At 49.0% G+C, this 22,145-nt stretch overlaps 1 protein-coding gene and 1 long non-coding RNA gene across 4 annotated transcripts in view; one reads left to right on the top strand and one right to left on the bottom strand.

Moving 5' to 3' along the window:
- The window catches only part of EGFR (epidermal growth factor receptor), a 198,767-nt gene that overhangs the window by 112,999 nt on the left and 63,623 nt on the right, over positions 1–22,145 (bottom strand). The gene's annotated exons all lie outside the window — the stretch shown is intronic.
- Positions 17,226–19,834, top strand: LOC129494119 (uncharacterized). Of its 2 annotated transcripts, none has more exons than XR_008661299.1 (2): positions 17,226–17,441; positions 19,625–19,834. It is a non-coding gene; the product is annotated as an uncharacterized LOC129494119 (long non-coding RNA). The 2 variants fall into 2 exon arrangements; XR_008661300.1 differs by having other exon boundaries at positions 19,527–19,834.

The raw sequence follows: 22,145 nt of genomic DNA, 5'->3' as shown, positions 1-22,145 counted from the left end.
GAGCTCGGAGGCCAACCCTGGATGGCTCGGCTCGGCCTCATTCCACCTGAAGCTCCCTGCCCCTGAGGAGGCGGGACAAGGTGTAGAGGATGCATCGACGTCCCCGAGGGCTCTGGGACTCTCTCCTAGTGCCAGTGGAGACAACTAGAGTGTCAGAGATCTCAGGTGGAGAGGAGAAGGCAGGTCCCAGAAGCTGGGACCGGGGAGCAGAGCGCAAGATGGGCCAGCTCGGGGAACTCCTCAACGACACCCTTTTCTCAAAGTTGGGGCTGGCTCCGCAAGTGCCACCAGGGACCGAAAAATAAAACATTCAGTTCAATAAATAAATAAATAAATAAAATCAAAACGTTCAGTTCTCACAAGGTGACTTCTAAGAAGGCTCTTCCACAGGGCGGAGGGAATCAAAAGTAAAAGAGAATACAGAACTTTCGTTTTAAAATACAATTTTCTCTTTTCAGCCAAATCGTCCAGAAATGCCTCCCTAATCAGTATTGAGAATGGCTAAGGCTCCAGGGCCAACCTGCATTCACCCCTGATTTCCCTGTTTGGCTGGAAATAATTCTGTTTCCAAGGTCACAGATGCATTCCCTCCACACTTCCCAAGTGTTTGCACCCGTGAGTAGCAGGGAGCACCCAAGGGTATGGAGATGGTCTCAGGAGACCACGCCATCAATGCCACGGGCCTGGGCGCCACGACAGGGAGGGTAAGAAGACCGAGTCCGTGTCCTCAAGGACATGGCCATCTTTTCGTTCATGCTTGCCAAGACATCTCAGCTGGAAAGGGGCAATCCAAATTACTGGAGTCTTCACTTGAGGAAGGAGCCTAGACCAATGGCTTGGGAGGAGGCCCCGCCCCATGTCTTCCAAAGTCTACAAAGCAGCCTCCCAAGTCTGGACATCCCCATAACGCTGTTTCTTTTGCTTTTAGAGTCAATGGGAGCACCCGGGCGGCTCAACGGTTGAGCACCTGCCTTCAGCTCAGGGTGTGATCCCAGGGTCCCAGGATGGAGTCCCACACTGGGCTCCCCGCAGGGAGCCTGCTTCTCCCTCTGCCTGTGTCTCTGCCTCTCTCTCTGTGTCTCTCATGAATAAATACATAAAATCTTTGGAAAAAAAATAAAGTTGGAGTCAATGAATTTGCATTACCACGAGTCTTGGTTTTGAATGGTCTGAAATGCTTCCGCCAAATTCTTCTGGGCCTTTCTAATATCCCAAAGGTATCTCCCTCACCTACCAAAGAGCAGGGTCTGTCTAGGGCCTGTAGGATAAACATGCATAGAAATGTAATGCCAGAGCAGCTACGACGGCCGAAACACACCCATGGCACTGTGCATGCACCTCGTCACCCGCTGCTTCCACACCAGGTCTGAGGTGACGGCACGGACACGCGGCCTTGGGGACGTAGCCGTGTGAAAGAACAGGTTCGAAGGGAACTGCCGGAGTGGCCTGTGCTGCATTCCTTTCCCTATGTCCCATGGACTCTCAGTAGAAAGCTAAGCCCTCCCTACCGGCCTCCCGCTTAAGGCTTCTCCAGGCCCTGGTCTCCGGCTGCCCAGAACCCGGGTGCCTAGAAACGTCCTCATGACCAGCCCTCCTGAGGCGACCCCCTCACAAGAGCAGAGGGCCCACCATAGGGCTCAGGGAGGGCCCCCCGAACCTCCAGGCAGCTGCCTCCCCGACGGGCCACGAGCTCCCTCTCCTGAGACCAAGGAGCTGAACGCTGCTCAGGCCAGTTCATCTTCTCCTCGCCAGTCCACGGAAACTCGCTTTAAAGATGCATTTCCACATGAATAAATGTTATCACCAGGTGTCAGTCACTCCATCCCACGGCCCTTCTTGAAAACAAACTTTCCCTTGGTGATGGGGAGAAGGTACCTGCCGCGGGCCTGTGCGCAGCGCCCTAGAATCTCCTTTCCGTGCGGCCGTGCATGCCTCACGCTGGCTGGGTCACTAGCTCCGGGTGGGCGCACTTCCTGCCCCACGTACGCTTTGCCACCATCGGCAGCGTGAGTGGGGTTTTGTGGGGCCCCCTGCTCCGTGTCCGTCGGCAGCTGCACATTCTCGTGCCTGGGGTGCCAGGAACACTCAGCAGCACCCGGGAAACCCAAGGCGGCCGCCACGGGCGCCCGGAACCCAGATGTGAGACCCTTAGCCACACCGCCTGGGCAAAACCCGGAGCAGTGGGTGCTCACACAACAGACACGAGTGTCTTCATAGCCATAAGCTGAGAGAATTCTCATAGGTTAAAACAAAACAAGCAAAAAGCGAAAAAACAAAACCCCTAAGCACGCAAAACCCCAGGCTCCAGCAGAAAGTCTCCATCAAAATTGAAATGGGTATAAATGCAGTTTGCAGACCACTGCACTGCTCTGCACTGGGGGGCTCAGGGGCTGAGCCTCTGCCTTTGGCCCAGGCCGTGACCCCGGGGTCCCAGGATCAAGTCTTGCATCAGGCTCCCTGCATGGAGCCTGCTTCTCCCTCTGCCTGTGTCTCTGCCTCTCTCTGTGTGTCTCGCATGAATAAATAAAATCTTAAAAAAGAACCCCAAAACACCACTCCTTCACTATTGATTGTGCACAGATAATGAGTAGATATCACTGTTTCCAGAATAGAAACTTGTGCAATGTCATGAAAGGACAGGACAAAACAGTGAGAGGCACCTCACAATCAGGGGAGAACTGCTCTTGTTTTGCTTATCAACTAGGACCCAAACCTGGAAATAACAAGTGGGAAGAGTATGTGGATCCCGCCACCTATGTGATTTGTTACTAACTGCACGTTAGCAAATTTTGGTTTACAAATGGCCCGGGCTGGTGATTCTAAACCCAAGGGGAGTAAATAGGACAAAAACAACCACCAATGCAAAAGCAATTCCATTTACAGAGCAGAGAAATCAGATTTCTCTAATTGCCAACATGAAACCTAGAACTAGAAGAGAAGGCGGCAAACTCCGTTGTACCGGAGCAAAGGCTGACACAGGGACATCGCAGACCTGATGCCCACGTGAGTGGCTCGCGGACACGTGTGTTGGAAGGGACCCATTAGACCCTCTACTTGTCTTCTCTCCCTAGAGGTCAGCTGAGGAAATTAGGACACAGGCTACATGATTTTTTTTTTTTTTTAGTTTGGATTCTTTTTATTAAACTAAAAGGCCCCCGTGAAAACCCTGGGCAAGGGATAAGGGTAGGCCACATACAGGTAACCGACTGGGAGTCAACCCTGTCCACATGGGTTTCCATATAGGTTTGGGGGCTGGAACTCAACACTCTGGTTATCGTATAACTGCTAGTAAAAGAAGCCTCCAAACCCCTAGCGTCTAATCCAGGCTCGAAACGAACAGATCTCTAGCAACATCTTTGGAATCACAAGCACTACCTGCAAGTCGCCGGGGCTGCACAACCCCCACCCCCTCGCTGGCCCTGCCCAGTGGCTGACGCCAGGCCAGGCAGCTGTAATTAGCCCTACAGAGAAATGACATTCATCTGCTCGTCACTGTGCCAGGTGACACCTGATAGCACAGCATGTTTTGAGCCGGTGAAAAAGGTATAAAAGCTTGACTCCCTAAAGATGCTTCAAGTGATATAAAATTCAAACACTTTCTTCAAAACCAATTCTTCTATAATACATGCAGAAAAGGCCGTTCTGGGGACTGGGGACGGAAAACCTGGATCCTTTGATTTGATGAATTTGTTGTTGGTGGTGGTGGTGGTGGTGGAGGTGGGCGGATAAAACGTAAGAGTGGTAGGCTGTAGAGGCCGAGGACAGGACGGATTTGCAGGTGCTCTGCACTGTGGAATATCAAAGAGATGAGAGCACACTTCCCGCTGGATGTGGCACAGGTCACCGCAGGGCTCCAAACGAGGCTGGAGCTAATCCTACTGATGCGGATCTCGCTGCAGTAATTGAGGTGCACGCTCGGCCTGATGGGGAGCCACCTAATCTCACCCTCTGGGGCATTTCCTGTCCTCCTCAAACAAATCTGCAGGGCTCAGCATCTAAGTGAACTGTCCGGCCAAACGCAAAGGGACCCAAGGGCCAGTTTTCAAACCCTCAGCCACAATATCGTGTCACGGGCCATTCTGTCCTCAGCACATCAGGAACCGGGCACGAGGAGGGGACTTAGTTTTGAGGAAGGCTTCGTTCCGGTGCGCATTGTTTTGCCACACTTCTGCTGCTTAGGCTTGGATCTCGCCACCAGCAAGCAGCTCTTCGGAAGGATGATGAGTTCAAGTACTACCCAGGGACCCTCGCTCGCCACTTGGCAGGGCCAGATCTTGGAACGCGGCACCACCGGCTTTTTCGACGGACAGCTCTGGCGTTTCTTGAATCTTTCCCCTCACTGGCTCTCTGGCAGGTGACAGAGGGGTGTGTGTGTTAGAGGGAGGCAGGAGGGGATGACAGCTGGCCCTGTGCTCTCGCCAGGCGAGTCATCGTGTCTTTTTCCTGACCTGGTACTACTTTTTCAACCCACAAACCTCTCTGCTTTAGGAACTTCCATCATGAGAATCTTTCAAGACGGCAGCTTTCATCACGTTTTACCCTATAATTATAGGTAAGAGACTCATTTACGATTTTCTATTATCGTAGCTCTTTTCTAGATATTGCTGATCCCTTGAAATCAAGGGACCCATTTTTGCAAAGTTCAGAGCACCCTCCTTTAAAGCATCATACTGTGGAAAAAACACTAATCTTTAAATTCGACTTTGGTAGGGATCCCCGAGTGGCTCAGCGGGTTTAGCGCCTGCCTTCAGCTCGGGGCATGATCCTGGAGTCCCAGGATCGAGTCCTGCATCGGGCTCCCTGCATGGAGCCTGCTTCTCCCGCCTGTGTCTCTGCCTCTCTCACTCTCTCTCTGTGTCTCTCATGAATAAATAAATAAAATCTTTAAAAAATAAAAAATAAATAAATTCGACTTTGGGGTTAAAATATTGGCTCCATCATTTAGCAACCTGGTGATCTCGGACGATAGGGATGGTGCCTCTCTAGCCGTGTTGCTGAGAAGGTCAAATGAGATCATGGACAAAGGAGAAGTGTCAAGCACCTGACACCTGCACAAATATCGCATACCCGATAAAAACAAAATCCACATGACAAAAAAGTCCATTTATAAAAGCATAGTTTGTCTCTTATAAAATACACGACTACACGTTAGGTCCTTGCAAAGAAGAAGGAAGGCACTTTGGGTTCTTCAGAGTTAAAATGAGAAATCTTCTACAAAGAAGAGCCATTGCTTCCTGCAGATAACATTTTACCTTTTACTGGCCTCATTCATGAAAAGACCTCAGGTGATCATCAGGTGCCTTTAGGCCAAGACGACGGTCTTTAAAAGAAAGGTAGAAAAAAAAACCACATATGGTATTTTAAAAGTCTGAATAGTAACATATTACTCCCTCAACACACATGACTTGGTATCTCCGGCCATATGTCTGAGTTCAGGTTTGACCTAATTATAGGGCTTAACGTGTACACTTTTAAAAAATTTGGTGAATCTTTCAACTTGCAAGATTGGTGGTTTTAGTAAATCGTATGTTTTCCACTCTTTTAAATGTCTCTAGGTTATGTTTTCTCTTCTAGAGAAATTAGTCGCTGTATCTGGACCCTAAATTGTATGGCCATTTCCTGGGAAGCTGGAACAGTGCAATGAAGAAAGCATCCCTCATGGGGCAGCAGACGGAGCACGGGCTGGGGACTGGGCCTCCCGGCTGTGCATCCTCAGCCTGTCACCTCACCCCTCTGTACTGCCAGTTTTTCCGTCAGCAAACAAGGGCGTGCACCTGATGATCACCTGAGGTCTTTTCTTAAGAAACAGACATTATCATCAAACTAAAAATACGTAACTCTGGATGCAATATGAAGGAGAGAGCACGACCTAGGAAGAAGTCAGCCTAAAAGGCTGAGTTTCTGTCTCTTTAATGCCTTGAGCAGCTTGCATTGACAGGAAGTGGAGAAGACAGCCGAGCAAGCTGGAGGAGGGCACGAGAGGCAAGAGCAAGAGAGGCAAGAGCAACGGGTGGGGTATTTCCCAACACAGATGCAAAGAACACGGGTTCCCACAGTCACCCACACACCGAGGAAAGGGGCTGATGCAGCTCGAGGATTAGACATGATAATGGATGGTGGGTGTAGGTCCAGTTCTGGGATCGTGCTTCCAACAATCTCCCAGTACAAAGACATTTTGGAGATGACCGAAGAAATGCCAATGAGGTCGCTGGATGACCTAAAAGACTGGTGGGTAAGTTTTTAGGGGGGATGATGATCTTTGATTACCCAAGAAAAATCCGAGTTTTCAGAGATCCAGAGTGAAGTACAGAGTGGTGAAATGACATGACTTCCTTGCTGTGACATAACCAGCTTTAAAATATTTCAGAAATGGAAGGGCAAATGATGCAAGAAAATACAAGCTTGATGATCTGGGCCTTGGATGTGTATTATGACTTCTGTGTGTAAGTGGAAAAAAAAAAAGAAGTTATTGAAAAATCCATTCGGGGACGCCTGGGTGACTCAGTGTTTAAGCATCTGCCTTGGGCTCAGGGCGTGACCCCAGGGTCCCGGGATCGAGTCCCACATCGGGCTCCCTGCAGGGAGCCTGCTTCTCCCTCTGCCTGTGTCTCTGCCTCTTTCTCTCTCTGAGTATCTCATGAATAAATAAATAAAATCTTTTCTAAAATAAAGAAAGAAAAATCCATTCGTGGCACCTCCCCTTCCAGATCTCTTCTGGAAAACCACTTCCTATGTGGGTAAGAGAGGTCTGTATAAACACACTCACTGCAGCACCAGCGTACCAGCTGACAAACCCAAAGCAATCGAAGTGTCCACCGGCAGCGGCAGGCCCCACAGACGAGGCTGTGCTATACCTGCCGCAATCTGGAAAGCTCTTAAGCAAAGTGGAATGAACTTAAAAAAGAAAAAAGGCTAAACAATATGCAGTAAACGAACCCATTTGTATAAAAATATGGACAAAACCTAAACTATGCTTCTTTGTCCACATACTTGTACACAGACTGCAGAGAACAAATTCTGGAAGGACACCTCCCAAGCTCCTGACGGGGTTAGTAGGATCCACGGGTCTTGCTTTTCACTCTCTAACTTCCAACTTCCTGCAACCAGTGCATTTTCCCAAGAGGGGGTGTTTTTGTGTCATGTCATTAAAACACAGACAAGTGAATAAATACATGGAGACACACACACACACACACACACACACACACACACAAAAACAAACAACAAGAAAACAAAAACGGAGGGAGTGGAAGAGGAAGGAAAGACAGAGGAAGGGAAGACGGCGAGGCAAGCTGCTGAACTCCAGAGCTCAATGACGTTTCCACAGGCCAAGGGACAGGGGTGGGACACACAACATTCTGGCTCAACTGGCAAAGGTTGAGTTTTCATTCCAAAAAGAAAACTATGTCAGCGTTAAAGAAATAGGGCTCGGGATGCGGCCAGGTCCCCATCAGCAGGATGACGGAAGCTTTCATCAGGGCTGACAGGCGAGGATGACGCCCCTGGCAATCACCGGGGAGTCGGATGACCGTGAAGGCCACGTGCCCCAGGCGCACCCCTGTAATCTGTAGCGTAATGAACTATTACCTTAGCAGAATCAGGCACCAGGCGTTTAATTTGCAAGCGCGGAGGCCTGCTGGTGGACTTGAAAATGCCTCTGAAATTACCCCTGTGTAATCTCAACAACCCCAAGTGTGACCAGGGAAACTGCAGGCTGTGGGGCGAAGTTTCTGGCGAGGCTGTTCAGATGCACCTGTGTTCCGACTCACGAAGAAGCTGCAACATCTCCTGCCTCTGCCCTGCGGCTCTGCAGATCAGATGGCAGGCTCTTTCACCCCTCCTTAGATGGGGTCCTTGGGGCCGGGCATCAGGCTCCCCTGATGCGATCCCACTTTCAGAGCAGGGGCAGGGGGACGCAGAGCGCAGGGTATGGAAAGGGTCTTCTTGCTCCTGGAGATGACCACGCGGGCCTCCGGCTTCGGGGGGCTGTCTATCCAGAAGGGAGAGCAACGAGGGGGCAGGTGGTGCCCAGGGTGCAGGAGAGATGGGGCCTTTTCCTCTCCCACATCGCATCAAGGAAGGGGATCGCGATTTCCATTTACCGCCTTCCCCGAGAGCCCACCCCAATCAACTCCAGCACATTTACCTTTTCCATGTTTTTTTTCCCCCATAAATTTTCCTCTATCTGATTATATATCTGAGAAGAGAAGCTACTCCTTCCAGTTGCTTCCTCCAGGGCCTGCGACGCAGGGAGGGAGGAGCTGCCCAGGCGGGGAGGCCGCTGCACACCGGGCACTGGAATGTTCCCCGCTCACCTGCACAAGCCCCTGTCCACTGTGAGTCAAGGTCAGCCCTTCCACATCCTGCTGGGAGCATGGCAGGGACTCAGCTGGGGACACGGGTGTTCACGAGCTAATAAACCCATGAGGAAAGCTTCTAATTCATCGCAGCATCACAAAGAGCAGGTGAGGAAATGCCACTATCCTGTTCCCTCCTGCAGACTGTGATCTTGTCCTGGATCCTAATAAAAATCCCTGGTGTGTCTTTTTCTGGATCCTAATAAAAATCACTGGGGGTGTCTGTTTTTCCCCCTTGGCATTAATAGGACCCATTTCGCCATAGCTTTTAAGTTATGCACGCTTCTGGTGCAAGCCACCTATGTTAAGGGAATGCGCCTTCCTGTTTTGGTCGCACAGAATCACTCTTGGAATGAACATTCCTGAGATCTACGCTCCAGCAATTTCACCCAGTAGGCACCAGGCAAAGCCTAAGACTATGCATTTTTTAAAAGATTTTATTTATTTGACAGAGAGAGAGAGAGAGCGCGCACACGCGAGCACAAGCAGCAGGAGAAGCAGCCCCCGCCGAGCAGGGAGCCCCATGCCCGGCTCCATTCCTGGACCCCGGGATCCTGACCTGAGCCCAAGGCAGATGCTGATCCAACTGAGCCACCCGGATGTCCCCAGAATATGCATTTTTAATAAATGCCACTGCTGGTGTTAAGGCTAAGAAATTTCTGATTTAAAGGAATTGTAAGGGCATGTTCAGGGCACAGATTTATAGACAAATAATGGAGAAATGTCTTGAAAAGACTCTAGGAGAGCGTCCCCCTGAATCGTGCCGGGCACCGCAGCACACTTCTGCTGACTCGGAGCTCTCGATGGGAACACGCGCGGCCTCTGAGCATTTGTGGTCAGCTGTGAATAGCACACTCACGGCGGCGGGGGAAAATATTTTTCCTTGTTTCAAGTGGGCAGTGGAAGTAGTGAAAGCCTAAGTAAACTCTGACCATTAGATAATGGGCCATTATAACTCTGGATGACTTCCTGAATGGCTGTGAAAAAAAAAAAAAAGGGTCTCCCGTTTCCTGCCCCAAAGAAAAGAGAAATATTAGGATAGCATTGCGGACAAAGAATGCAAGCCCGCAGGCCTGCCGCAGGAGAGCCGGAGAGCCGGCAGCCGGACTCCTGGCTTAGAAGGGGAAACAAAAAGGAAAAAAGAAATCCATTATTAAAAAAGAAAGAAAGAAAGAAAGAAATCTATTCCCTTGTGGGTCGCCAAAGGCCCACAGCCCACCCGCAGCACAGTGCTGCACCCGGAGCGGCAGGGCGGGGGGCCCCGGGGAGGAGGGGACCCGCAAGCACGAGAGAAAAAAGTCACTGTGCAGCTCCTGCTAAAGCAGAACACCCTGCGATCGATGGTTTTATTCCAAGCGCTGCCAGGAAAGAACTGGCTCACAGCAAAGCCACAGCTTCATTTTTTCCCATACTCGAGCGATACGTCTTTCCAGCGCCCTTTTTTCCTCCAAGGGAGCAAAATCATCTCACTTTTCTGGACAACCACAGACTTTTTTTTTTTGGTAAATCTTACAAACTGTCATTATGGTTTTAAGGCACTAAGAGCGTTCCCGGGGGTGAGTTGGGGGTGCCTGGGGGGCTCAGTGGTTGAGCATCTGCCTTTGGCTCAGGGTGTGATCCCAGGGTCCTGGGATCGAGTTCCGCATTAGGGTCCCTATATGGAGCCTGCTTCTCCCTCTGCCTGTGTCTCTGCCTCTCTCCCTGTGTCTCTCATGAATAAATAAATAAAATCTTAAAAAAAAGAAAGAAAAAAGAAAGAAAAAAGGAGTGTTCTGGGTTGGAAGCCCCTGACTCTATACTGACCAGCTGTGTGGACCTGAGCAAATTACTGTCTCTCCGAGATTCACTTTCCTCCACTTTACATAATTCATCGGAATTACTTAGCGCAGGGCCTGGTATATGCACCTGACCAACGGCGGCTATTACAGTAGTGTTAATAATGGTTTAAAACTATGGACGAGACACAAAGGAAGGTATGAGCGGAAGAGGGTCATGTGCTTCTGGGGCAGGGTCATGTTCCAACACAAATCATGAGTGTTGTCCAATCAGGGCAGCATGTCTAGCGGACAAAACACGGAGCTACATACACATGAGCTTGAATTCTGCATCCCCACTGTGCTTTTGGAGCCACGATGAACCCCTATTTCCCTATTTTTGGACTAGAAAGTTATTTGTGACAATTAAAAGAGAGGAGATATAAAGAACCCAGTATCGTGCCAGTAGGCGGAAACACCTGAAGTGTCAATTCTCTCCTCTGCCCTGATACTCAGCAAATCTTACTTAGCAGGTGTCCATACCACTTTGCCGTATGGCTAAAACCAAATTTCTAAACATTCAGGGATTCTTGTCCCATTACTTCAGATGTAATTTTTCCTGAAAGTAGAAGAAATATTACTTCTGAAGCACCAACTATGCACTGTACTCTTCTGTTCCTTTATAGAGAAGAATCACCCCCCACCATATAGAAAATAAAACGACAAATACCCACCATTTGCTTCAACATGGATGGAACTGGAGGGTATTATGCTGAGTGAAGTAAGTCAATCGGAGAAGGACAAACAGTGTATGTTCTCATTCATTTGGGGAATATGAATAATAGTGAAGGGGAATATAAGGGAAAGGAGAAGAAGTGTGTGGGAGATATCAGAAAGGGAGACAGAACATGAAGACTTCTAACTCTGGGAAATGAACTGGGGGTGGTGGAAGGGGAGGAGGGTGGGGGGTGGGGGTGAATGGGTGGCGGGCACGGAGGGGGACACTTGACCGGATGAGCACTGGGTGTTATTCTGTATGTTGGTAAATTGAACACCAATAAAAATTAATTTATAAAAAAAACAATACCATTTGTCATATAAAATTAATGTTTAAAAAATAAAGTCATTAATTTAGAAAAAAAAAAAAAGAAAATAAAATGAGCTAAGACGGAGCACTGTCCAGGGGCCAAGGAGTGGAGGGCAGACCTGGGATTTAAAGCCGGTGCGCCTCTCTGACCCCGGAGCCCTTGTGGTTTCCACGCCACCCTACAGAAACCCGTGCAAAAACATGCATTCAGCAGACGTAGGGAATACAGAGGACTTGGGTTTTTGTAACATTGAAAGGATTTGCAAGAATGCGGCAGAAAAGGAGGCACTACATGTCACCTCTCAGACCTTGGGCGGGATATGATTCATAATGTGGCCTTCGCAGGTTTTTCAATCTGGTCTGTGTCCACTGTGCGAGCAAATATGAATACCCGTGAGGGTGTTTGTATTCAGGGCAGGGTGACTGTTGCCCACTCTTGAAGGCTTCTGGTGTCCTTGTGTTGCTCCGTGATCATTTGAGGGTCTAGAGAAATGGAACAGGCAAGGATATACCTTGCTTGGATCTGAGTGTGTCCTTCAGACCTTCCTAGGGACACCGAATGCCACACTGAGGGTCCACGGTACATCTGATGGCTGAAGATTATGGACAGGCTGTTCTCTGGAGTTCAGACCAGTGGCTCAGCTGGGGGCGCCCCTCAGGGCATCTAATCGCTCCATCTGAGGCCAGAACACACCAGTATGTCAAATTGCGCCTCCTCGTTACTGCCCTACGAATGTCGAAGACACCTGTTATATCCTCCCTCTGTTCCCCCCAACAAAAACATCCTGCTCCATCTCTATTCGCTGCTGTGACTTTTCCCCACCCTTAGCCCGTCCCAGTTTACAAACACCCCTCCCAAGTGCAGCTTTGGAAAGGAGCACTTCTCAACACATGCTTGTCCAGTTGCGTATCTCTTGCTTATCCCTTCCTGCAACTCGACCCAAATGCGTGATGGATAACAATACTCTTGTGATCGGCCAAATGGCAAAGGTGAACGGAGTTTGCAGACGTCCCCGGGGTCCCAGACCCAAAGGGAGAGACCCGGGGTGGGCCTGACTCAATCAGGTGAAAGCTTTCAACACACGTCTGCCCCGTTCCTGGCCGGAGATGCGTCAGCTGTGAAGAAGGCAGCAGCTCTACCGTGAAGGGCTGTGGTGGAGAAGGGCCGCCTCTGAGCACGGGCCTCAGGCCCACGACCTCAAGAAACTGGATTCCGCGAAGAGCGGGGCCAAGGCTGGAGCACGGTGAGCTCCAGATGAGAACCCAACCTTGAGGGTCTCCCAAGAACACAGCACGGAAACAGTGCGAGGATACATGTGTGCCGTGTTCTTTTAGGCCATGACATCTGTGGTAATTTGTTACAACATCACAGTTTGGGTTTTTATTTCATTCTGGTAAACTAAACCAACTATTCTCCACGGGGGCGTTGGTCAAGCTAGCACTCCTCCACCTGCACCTCGGCAGCTGGCTTTGCCTGGACCCTGTGACGAATACGTTCTCCAACTCTGTTCCACTTAACCGTGGTCTATGATTTAGGATCCTGATCTTGCCAACTTGTGTATTATAATCTCTCATTTCTTCTATTCGGAAAACCTGGCTACTCCCTGAATCTGGACAATCATTCCTAGCACATTGCCTGTTGACCCACGCACATAATACACAGACCCGTCTAGCAGAGTTCACCTCCCCAAAGACTCCCTCAATATATTTAAATGTTACTGATTTGGTTGCATGATATTAGTGCACATATTTTCAAAACACAATTTTGGTTAATGAGACGCAATTTTTTTCCCCCCGGGGAAGAACGGAATGGTCTTTCCTCAGTTTTTAATTATCACTAGGAAACCCACCAGAGGTCTCCACTTGGCCCAGAAGAAACGGAAAGCTCAGGGTATACTTGGTGCCTCACACTATCACTTGGGTTACGCTGCAGAGATAGGTTTTCCTGCCCCTGTAAGAATTACTGGTTGTCTTCCTCATGAAGCGTTCACCGGACGCAGTATCCCACAGAGGGCTCGAGACGGCGGACACAGGCATCTGCTCCAGTCCTGGACAGTGGTGAGGACTCCGTGGAGTGAGTCGTGAAGGACTCCGAAGGAAACCCTTCACTTTGGGCGTCCTACACTTCATCTGCCCGTGGCACTGCTGACACTCCGTGGTTGAGACCACCAAAATCAAAGCCCCCAAGGAGGATTGTATAAATGACTGTGCTGCGAGCTGAACTGTTCAGTGAGACATGTTCAAATCCTAATCTCCGGCTGGTACCTGTAACTGTGACCTTATTTGGCAACGGTACTTTGAAGATGTAATCAAGTTAAAATGAGGTCATCCCGGATTGCGGTTGGGGGTGGGGTGGGGTTTGCTAAGCCAACGACTGGTGTCCTTAGGAGAAGAAAGAAGACCGAACACACATACAGAGAAGAGAAGGCCATGCGAAGACACAGAACAGACACAATGGAGATACCGTGTGACGATGGGCGCACAGATTGGAGTGACTCATCCACAAGGCAAGAAATACCAAGGATTTCTGGCAACACCAGAAGCTTAGGAAGAGGCGAGGGAGGAGTCTCTCCTACAGGTTTCAGAGAGAGCATGGCTCTGCCAACACCTTGGTTTTGGGCTTCTGATCTCCAAAACCATGAGCGAATAAATTTGTTTCAAGCCACCCAGTTGGTTGCAATTTGCTATGGTTGGTTGTGTTTGCTATTAGTGCTAAGGTAGCTAATACACTATGATCACCCCGAGCCTCCACCCCCACCAGAGGTCCAAGGAAGGGTCTCAGACAGAGGCGACTTCCAGAGATGGAAGAGTGGCCTGTTGTATCCGTAGACCGAGGGACTGACAAGTCTAGAAGAGGGATGGAAATGCAAACTTTGGGGGCAGTCTGAGGGGCTCAGCGGTTTAGCAACACCTTGGCCCAGGGCGAGATCCTGGGGACCCGGGATGGAGTCCCGTGTCGGGCTCCCTGCATGGAGCCTGCTTCTCCCTCTGCCTGTGTCTCTGCCTCTCTCTCTCTCTGTGTCTCTCATGAATAAATAAATAAAATAAAAAAAAGAAAAGAAAAGAAAGAAAGTGCAAATCTTGGATAATCATTGTTCATGAATCAAACCCATGTTTGAGGTTCTGGAAAGCAACCATATGAGGATGCTGCACTGCTTGGCTCCCCCCTGCCCTCCCCTCCCTCCCCCCATGGTGGTTTTGTGTCTAAGGAATCTCTTTAGCCTTGGTGCCACCAGCTGAGTTTAAATAAACTGTTCCTGTGCAAGTCTCCAAAAAGCTACAAAGTCATAGGTAGGAGACAAAGGAAATGAAAGGAAAACAAAGATGCTTATGAAGGAAATGTGGGGAGGGGGTGAGGAGTGCAAATGGGAGGAGACGGGATCAGGGAATCACGTGAGACGACGCATCTTCTATAGACACATGAGGCTAAAGCCATCCCTCTACTTGACGAGGTGCTGAAAAGGCAGTAATTATCCCCCCAAAACTTTATATAAATAATTGCTGTAAGTGTCATGATTTTAAAACACATTTCTTACTTTGGTCACGTGAAAAATGTTTGAAAGCCACTGAACATTTCTATCATCTTGGAGCCTTTCCTGTACCCATGTTTTGTGAGTCTACAAGCAGCTTCAAAATCCCTTATAGGATAAACAAAGAAACCCTAACAGCACCTTCTGGAGAGAGGGCAACAGCTTGCGAATTAGGAACGAGCTCCGCTCGGCCTCCAGCAGGCACCCGGGAGCTACGCAGCCACGGTCACTCCTAGTCCAGGTTAGTGGATAAACTGGTAACTGCCAGTATCTAAGGGACGCGGCCCAGGCCCACATCAAAAGATGCTGTTCCCTGTGCTACCAAAAGTCCACAACTGCTAACTCCCCTGTTAATCATTTCCACGCCCGGCCTGCAAGGGGCCTGCCAAGGGACACTGCAGAGCGCTTTCTGATCAGACTGACTTGCCGCTGCTTTCCACGAGCAAACACTCGACCCGCGAGACTCTCTGACATAACGCGCCCATCAGGAACACTTTCCACGCATTTAAAATCCAGGCCTGGGGCAGCCCGGTGGGCTCAGTGGTTTAGCGCTGCCTTCGGCCCAGGGTCTGATCCTGGAGACCCGGGATCGAGTCTCACGTCGGGTTCCCTGCATGGAGCCTGCTTCTCCCTCTGCCTGTGTCTCTGCCTCTCTCTCTCATGAATAAATAAATAAAATCTTTAAAAATAAATAAATAAGTAAGTAAATAAATAAATAAATAAATAATAAAAAAAAATCCAGGCCTGAGCTTTCCTTCTTGGATGTGCACCTTCTGGGGGGCATGTGCCTCCCCCCGACCTCCTGATAATCAGGCAGCATCACGGGCTCGTGCCCGACTGTAGCTCAGCAGGCTGGAGGCCGCGCATCTGTCCCTACCGCAGCATCCACGCTGCAGTGACTGGTTTGTTTTTGTTTTTTTCTTAGAGATTTTATCTATTTATTCATGAGAGACACAGAGAGAGGCAGAGACAGAGGCCGAGGGAGAAGCAGGCTCCATGCAGGGAGCCCGATGCGGGACTCGATCCTGGGACCTCAGGGTCACGCTCTGAGCCAAAGGCAGACGCTCAACCGCCGAGCCCCCCAGGGGCCCCCCCAATACCGAACCTCAACGCACACAGGATTTAATGCCCATCTCACTCATTACCTAATTTTGGCCCTAAAAGGAAGAACAAAGGAAAGAACGGGGCTTGGGGGGTGGGGGATAAAGGAAAACGTGGACTCCTCTAACATTTTCAGTTTATTTTCTCACGTAATTTTCGGCACCTAAAAAGCCCCAGTCAAGCTCCTGCCGCCTGTGCGGGGCCCCGCTGGGCCCCGCCGGGTCCGCCCCCCCCCCCCCCCGCCCCGCTCCCTCTCCTCCCGCAGGTGTTCGGCCCAGCCCTCCCGCCAGCGTGGCCCGCACCCAGCGCAGCCCCGGGCGCCACCAGGCCTGTGAGCCTCGGCCCCCTGCTCAGGGCAGGGCAGGGGCCAGAACCCCTGGGCCGTGAACTTACTTGCTCTTCTCCTCTTCTGGAACCCGAACTGGACATCAGCTCCTGCCTGCTACCTGGGGGCGGGCAGACCCGGGGCAGGCAGGAGTCTGGGGCCAGGGCCACCCCCACGGGGGCCGCACAAAGCAGCGGCGCTCCCGAGCCCCCCTCTTCCCCTGCCTCGCCCCATTTCTCTGCGGAGGAGGCAACGATGGTGGAGCAGATTGTCTGGGACCCAGAAACCTAGACTGTTCCCTGGGCAGCCCGGGCCTGTGCCCTGAACGGAGCCCCCGCCGTGGACCCGTCGCAGCATCCAGGCTCTCCTCACTCTCATCCCCGCACATTGGTCCCCAAAGCGCATCAAAACACTTCCTAGGCGTGGAAAGACGAGATCGCGTGTAAAACCGTTCTCCTCGGGGTGCTGGGATCCGAAAAAGAAGGGGCAGGTTTATAAAAGCTCTTGGTCTACGTAGGGATCACCTGGAGTGGTACGTTCAGCATGTACTCTAAGGATTAAGGAAAATACGGTAAAAGAGCACTTTTTACGTGTCTGTGGTACCTCTGGAGACGGTGGGGTACCTACGGGCAAGGCTGCAAAGAGAAACCCTTCTGCAGCACCGTGGGCATGAGGGAAGGTACGGGGGGTGCGGAGGGCAGGGTCCCCACGTCCTCGGCCCCCACCGCCGTCACCCTGTCCCCTTACCTGCCCCTCTGCACAGGCCCACAAGCAACAGAAGGCTCGGGACCTGGGGCATATCACAAAGGGGGAAGGGGTGAACACCCCAAAGCTTCTAGGAAGCCCTGAAGGACACATGCAGCCTGACTCTAGGCAATTCCTCTGCTCAGAGCGGGAAGCCAGGCCCCACTGTGTACTTTACCCCAAGAGAGCCAGCTAAGTGCCTCCCTCCTCCACCCCCTCCACACCCACAATGCCATTGGCTCACTAGGATAGCGTTTAGCTGGTGAAACATTACAATTGTGTGAAGCTTTGCTAGCCAAACAAAACAAAGCCCAATGGCGTCAGAGCCTACTCTCCAGTCCCAGCCCAGGGGACAATGTCCAGCTGTCTGTTGGTACCTCAGTTTAAAAGAAAAGTCAAGGCTACATCCAGAAAAGTACCTCTCCCAGGCCTCTTTTTTATGAGCATTTAACCAACTCCAGCACCAGAGAGTCTGTATGGGCCTCCCGGAACGTTCATGGAGGGACCTGATACTCCTGCTCTTGCCTGCTTTCCAGCTCTCTGGTAGGCCTTTGTCTTTTAGTCTGAACACTGGGTTAGTTCCACTCAGAAGTCCATGTTCTTGTCATCTCATTACATTAGAGTCATGCATAATCAATCTAGACGTTAGAGCAGGGATTGTATGGTAGGGCGTGTGAGACGGCCTACAACACACACACACTGTTCACTGCTGCAGAGGAAAACGCAGAGGAGGGGTTTTCACTGTCTATATAAATGGCAAGAGCAGGATCGGAAAATTCAGCAATAGAACTGTACGACCTATTTTGTGCAAAATATTTATTTCCAATTGTAAGTACCCAGGAAGACAATTTCACAGACTTAATACGAGCTTTTACCTTGAAATTTTATCCTACAATGATCAAAGAATTTCCATGGGCCTGAGGTCCCATGCTAGGCACACTGGCGTGTCTTTTAAAAAACACTATGTCTGGTGCAGAATAGTAAAGTGCTCATTTTTACCTACATTTATAAAGGGTGAAGATCTGATCTAAATAACCTTTCTGGAATTTTTGTCTAAATAATCATCTGTAGTTGAGCTCATCAAGACATGGAATGGTTCATCAACTCCTCACTACATAGGTGTTTGTTCAATTGTACTGACATATTGGTAGTCCCATGGATTTCTGTACAGTTTTTGTTCTTTTATGTCCCATAAGTGGTAGTGGACTCACTTTTCAAACACTAAGGCAGAGAAGGTTCAAATACTTGGTGGCTAGCTAACTTCCCTCATTCTCTCCCTGTTGACAGCCTACAGGACACCAATGATAGGGTGGCAGGCACTACAAAGGTGCAAATAAATAAAGGGGTGTTCAGAGCTCTATGAACACGATATTCCAGTAAAGGAGGGACCGCATATACACCAAGAACTCCCTCAGGGGCGAATGTGCTGTGTATCCTACAAATGAAATTCAAAGGAAAAGAAATTTTCTTTGCAGGGAAGACTGCTGGAAGAAGCAGGGATCAAGTATTAAGTAGGTCACATTCAGATGAGCTGTGTTTCTTACCAACGAAATAGATGAAGGTAGCGGTGTGTACGTGTGTGTCTACTTGGTTGTTTCTGGCTGGTGTATACGTGTGGAGGGGTCCGTGTGAAAATAGGAATTCTAGATGACAGAAATGAAAACGAGACTTATGGGGCACCTGGGTGGCTCAGTCAGTTGAGCATCTGACTCTGGATTTCTGCTCAGGTCATGATCTCCAGGTCCTGGGACTGAGCTCCACGTTGGGCTCCCTGCTCAGCGCGGAGTCTGCTTGAGGGTTTCTCTCCCTCTGCCCATCCCCTCCCGACTAACACGCCCATGTACATCCTCTCTCTCTCTTTTTTTTTAAAGATTTTATTTATTTATTCATGATAGTCACACAGAGAGAGAGAGGCAGAGACACAGGCAGAGGGAGAAGCAGGCTCCATGCAGGGAGCCCCACGTGGGACTCGACCCCGGGTCTCCAGGATCGCGCCCCAGGCCAAAGGCAGGCGCCAAACCGCTGCGCCACCCAGGGATCCCCATCCTCTCTCTTTTTAAAATAAATAAGATTTAGTGTTGACACTGTGTTCCTGAGCACAGTCCACACGATATCCTGAAAATTGTAATCATAAAAATGAAAACGCACAGTGGTTATCGGGACTCTCTCTAACCAACGTAACCAGCTTTTCCTGGGATCCCAGAGTCTTGGTGACAAAACTGTCTTGGAGTGCCCCTTATGGGAATGAGAATCGTATTTCAATTCAGCATTTCAGTTAGGTATGCCACGTGAAAAACTAATACACCTCCCGTAGAGTTTGGATTTTAATACATTTCAAGCTGATAAAAAAAATGCTGATAGAATGTCATAATAAACAGCAACGGTACCTTAAATGAGATGTTTTAATATCAAGTGCCCCATTTATAACTAATTACTAATGGATAACTGCTAGGCTGGGAAAGTGGACAAGGACAATTAATCGAGGTAAACAGGCCTGGACATTTCCAGTTTAATGGAAATTATCATGTAATGTGCTTGTTTGTCCTTTTATAGGACTGTTATGCAGAGTTATATTATTGCACCCCCATCAACTGAAAGCCAGCCCATCTAATTTAATGGTCTTTTCAGCTGAGCAAATTCTGATTTGGAGAGTTGATTTGCATGGATTTTTGTGCAATCCTATTTACAAACCAACTGAAAAAAAAAATCAGGCAATCCAATTCCAGAGTACATCGTGTAGCCTGGAGCTTGCCAGGGAAGGCAGCTGTGGTGAACTCGTGATGGCCCCAAAGCATCGTCCTCACCGCTGTGGCTGGCTCAGCCTCCTGAAGTGTCCGTGTTGGAGAAACCTGAGCTTCAGGTAACCTGTTGTTACCAGGTGCAAGACGACGTGTTCCCAGGACTCAGGAGGGACATAGTTATGCATCAGCTGTGATGTGAGTGTGACCAAATTGGGGGAAAATCAGACTGACAAATTTGTTCTAAAATACACTGGGTTTCTTTTTTGTTTGTGTCATTGTTGTGCTATGTCCTCTCCCCAGTGAGCATACTCTGAAATTCAAGATAATGTTTCTATTACAAAAGCCCTAAGACAAGAGCTTCTGTCGTGTTTATAACTCAGTTGATAAGATGACCTCCGGAAGAAGGGCTAAGACCCAAATGTACATGGCTCCAGGTGCTGAAGAAGCTGAGGCAATACAAAGACTAAGGAAGCCCAAATGGTCATAGGTGATGCCTCTGGTTGGTGGAATTTACTTAAAACATTTGTTCCTTATAGCTTTGCCTTTGTGTCAATTTGCTCCTCCCTTTAGAGGAACGAAGACTGGAACCCCTTGACCCTGCTCTAGCAGCCAGTTGAGGGTTTCGGCTGCCTACATACCCCCGACCTTCTATTTATTTACGAGTATTCTGTAAAAGTTTTAAGACAGTGACAAAATGATTTTACTAGTGTTGTGCGAGATCTTCCTGAGTTGTTTTTCTATACTGATTTTCCATTCATGTGACTCTTTCAACAAGAACCTTCACTAAAGATGCGTAAAACGGTTTTCTAAAATACCTTACAATCGTTAAGGTTCACATTCTGGATGAAAATGTTTTGCTGCAATACCCTTCCATGGAGACAAGTCTTTATTAAGTAATTAGAATGATAAGTTAGCCATTATTCTTCATCTACCTTAAGAAAAAAATACTGATTTTGCCGGTTAATCTGCTAATTGTAATTTCTTTTGACTTCAATGAATGGGTCCATTTGTAGTAGTGGTTTATAAAATAAAAAAAAATGCATCCCTAAATATTATATATCCTTTAGTAACACTAGGTAAAAGCATCAGGTGTTTGGGGAACAGACAACAAGATGTTTAAAATAATTAGAGTTTTGGGCAGCCCCCGTGGCTCAGCGGTTTAGTGCTGCTTTCAGCCCAGGGCGTGATCCTGGAGACCCGGGATCGAGTCCCACGTCGGGCTCCCTGCATGGAGCCTGCTTCTGTCTCTGCCTCTTTCTCCCTCTATGTCTCTCATAAATAAATAAAATCTTAAAAAAAATAAGAGTTTTGAGGGTTTTTTTTTTAAGATTTATTCATTTTTAGAGAGAGAAAGAGAGAGCATGCCTGCAAGTGGCGGAGGGGCAGAGGAAAGAATCTCAAGCAGACTTTGTGCCGATCGTGGAGCCCCGCACGGGCCGACCTCGTGACAGATGAGATCACGACCTGAGATGAAACCAAGAGTCCGACGCTTAACCGACTAAGCCACCCAGGTGTCCCTAAAAGAATTAGGTTTTTATTTATTTATTTTTTAATCCAGTAACCTCAAACACCGCTCCGAAAAAAACTTTTAGTGGCCTTTCACTAAAAGGGAAATAACATGACGTCACTACTCACACTTTCTGTTTCTAGTTCGTATACACAAACCCAACAAGGGAACCAACTGTAAGCCAGTGCTCGGTTTTGATGACATCTTCATATTTTCAGTTCTAACCTGGAGACAGCTAGAATGCAAACAGAGCCAGAGTAAAGGGGTCATGAGGGAATCGATCAGCTGTGGGGGGTGGGGGGTGAGTCAAAAATGGGATGTCCCGGTGAACAAATGGTTCTCCACAAGTTCTTCATGGATCTAGACGAGGACTCTTTGTTAACCCAGAGATTCCGACACATTTTCAGCATGAGTCAGAGCAAGCAAGAAGGGTGGGGCCCCAGTCTCTTTGTTTTCTCTTGGGGTTAATAGTGATTTCCTTAGACTGAGCCACAGCTCTGAGGGAATAACATAACGCGGCGGACTACCAGGGAACCATAAATAGTGAAGGAGAGGGCCTCTGAGGATCCCCCGGCCACCGCCTAACACGCTACCAGAACAAGCCCTACACATGCCCCATGCCCATTTTCACTCAGTCGAAGGAATTATTATTTCCATTCTAAAGGGAAAAACACATAAACAGTATTTTAATTATAATTTGCCTACAACTTACTCCTCGTGGGGGCCATACACCCCTATCAGTACGCAAAGCCCTAAAAGAAAATGTTATGATTGTTATCGCTGCTTGACGAAGGACAGAGTAAATAGCACGTTTGCTTTTTTTTTTTTTTTTAATTTTTAATACAAAGCTGATAACATCTTAAGAGGTAGGGAAAAACCAAACCTGACATAGGTGTGGGTGTCTCTCTATAATTAACAGTGCGGCAAAAGAACAGGAATGGGATTTAGATGACTCTAGAAAGTAATTCGTGCTCCTTGGTTTCCTCAGGGGAAAATGGG

This window comes from Nyctereutes procyonoides, unplaced genomic scaffold (genome assembly GCF_905146905.1).
Source record: "Nyctereutes procyonoides isolate TBG_1078 unplaced genomic scaffold, NYPRO_anot_genome, whole genome shotgun sequence".
NCBI lineage: Eukaryota > Metazoa > Chordata > Mammalia > Carnivora > Canidae > Nyctereutes > Nyctereutes procyonoides.
This window is presented reverse-complemented; position numbering and strand designations above follow the sequence as displayed.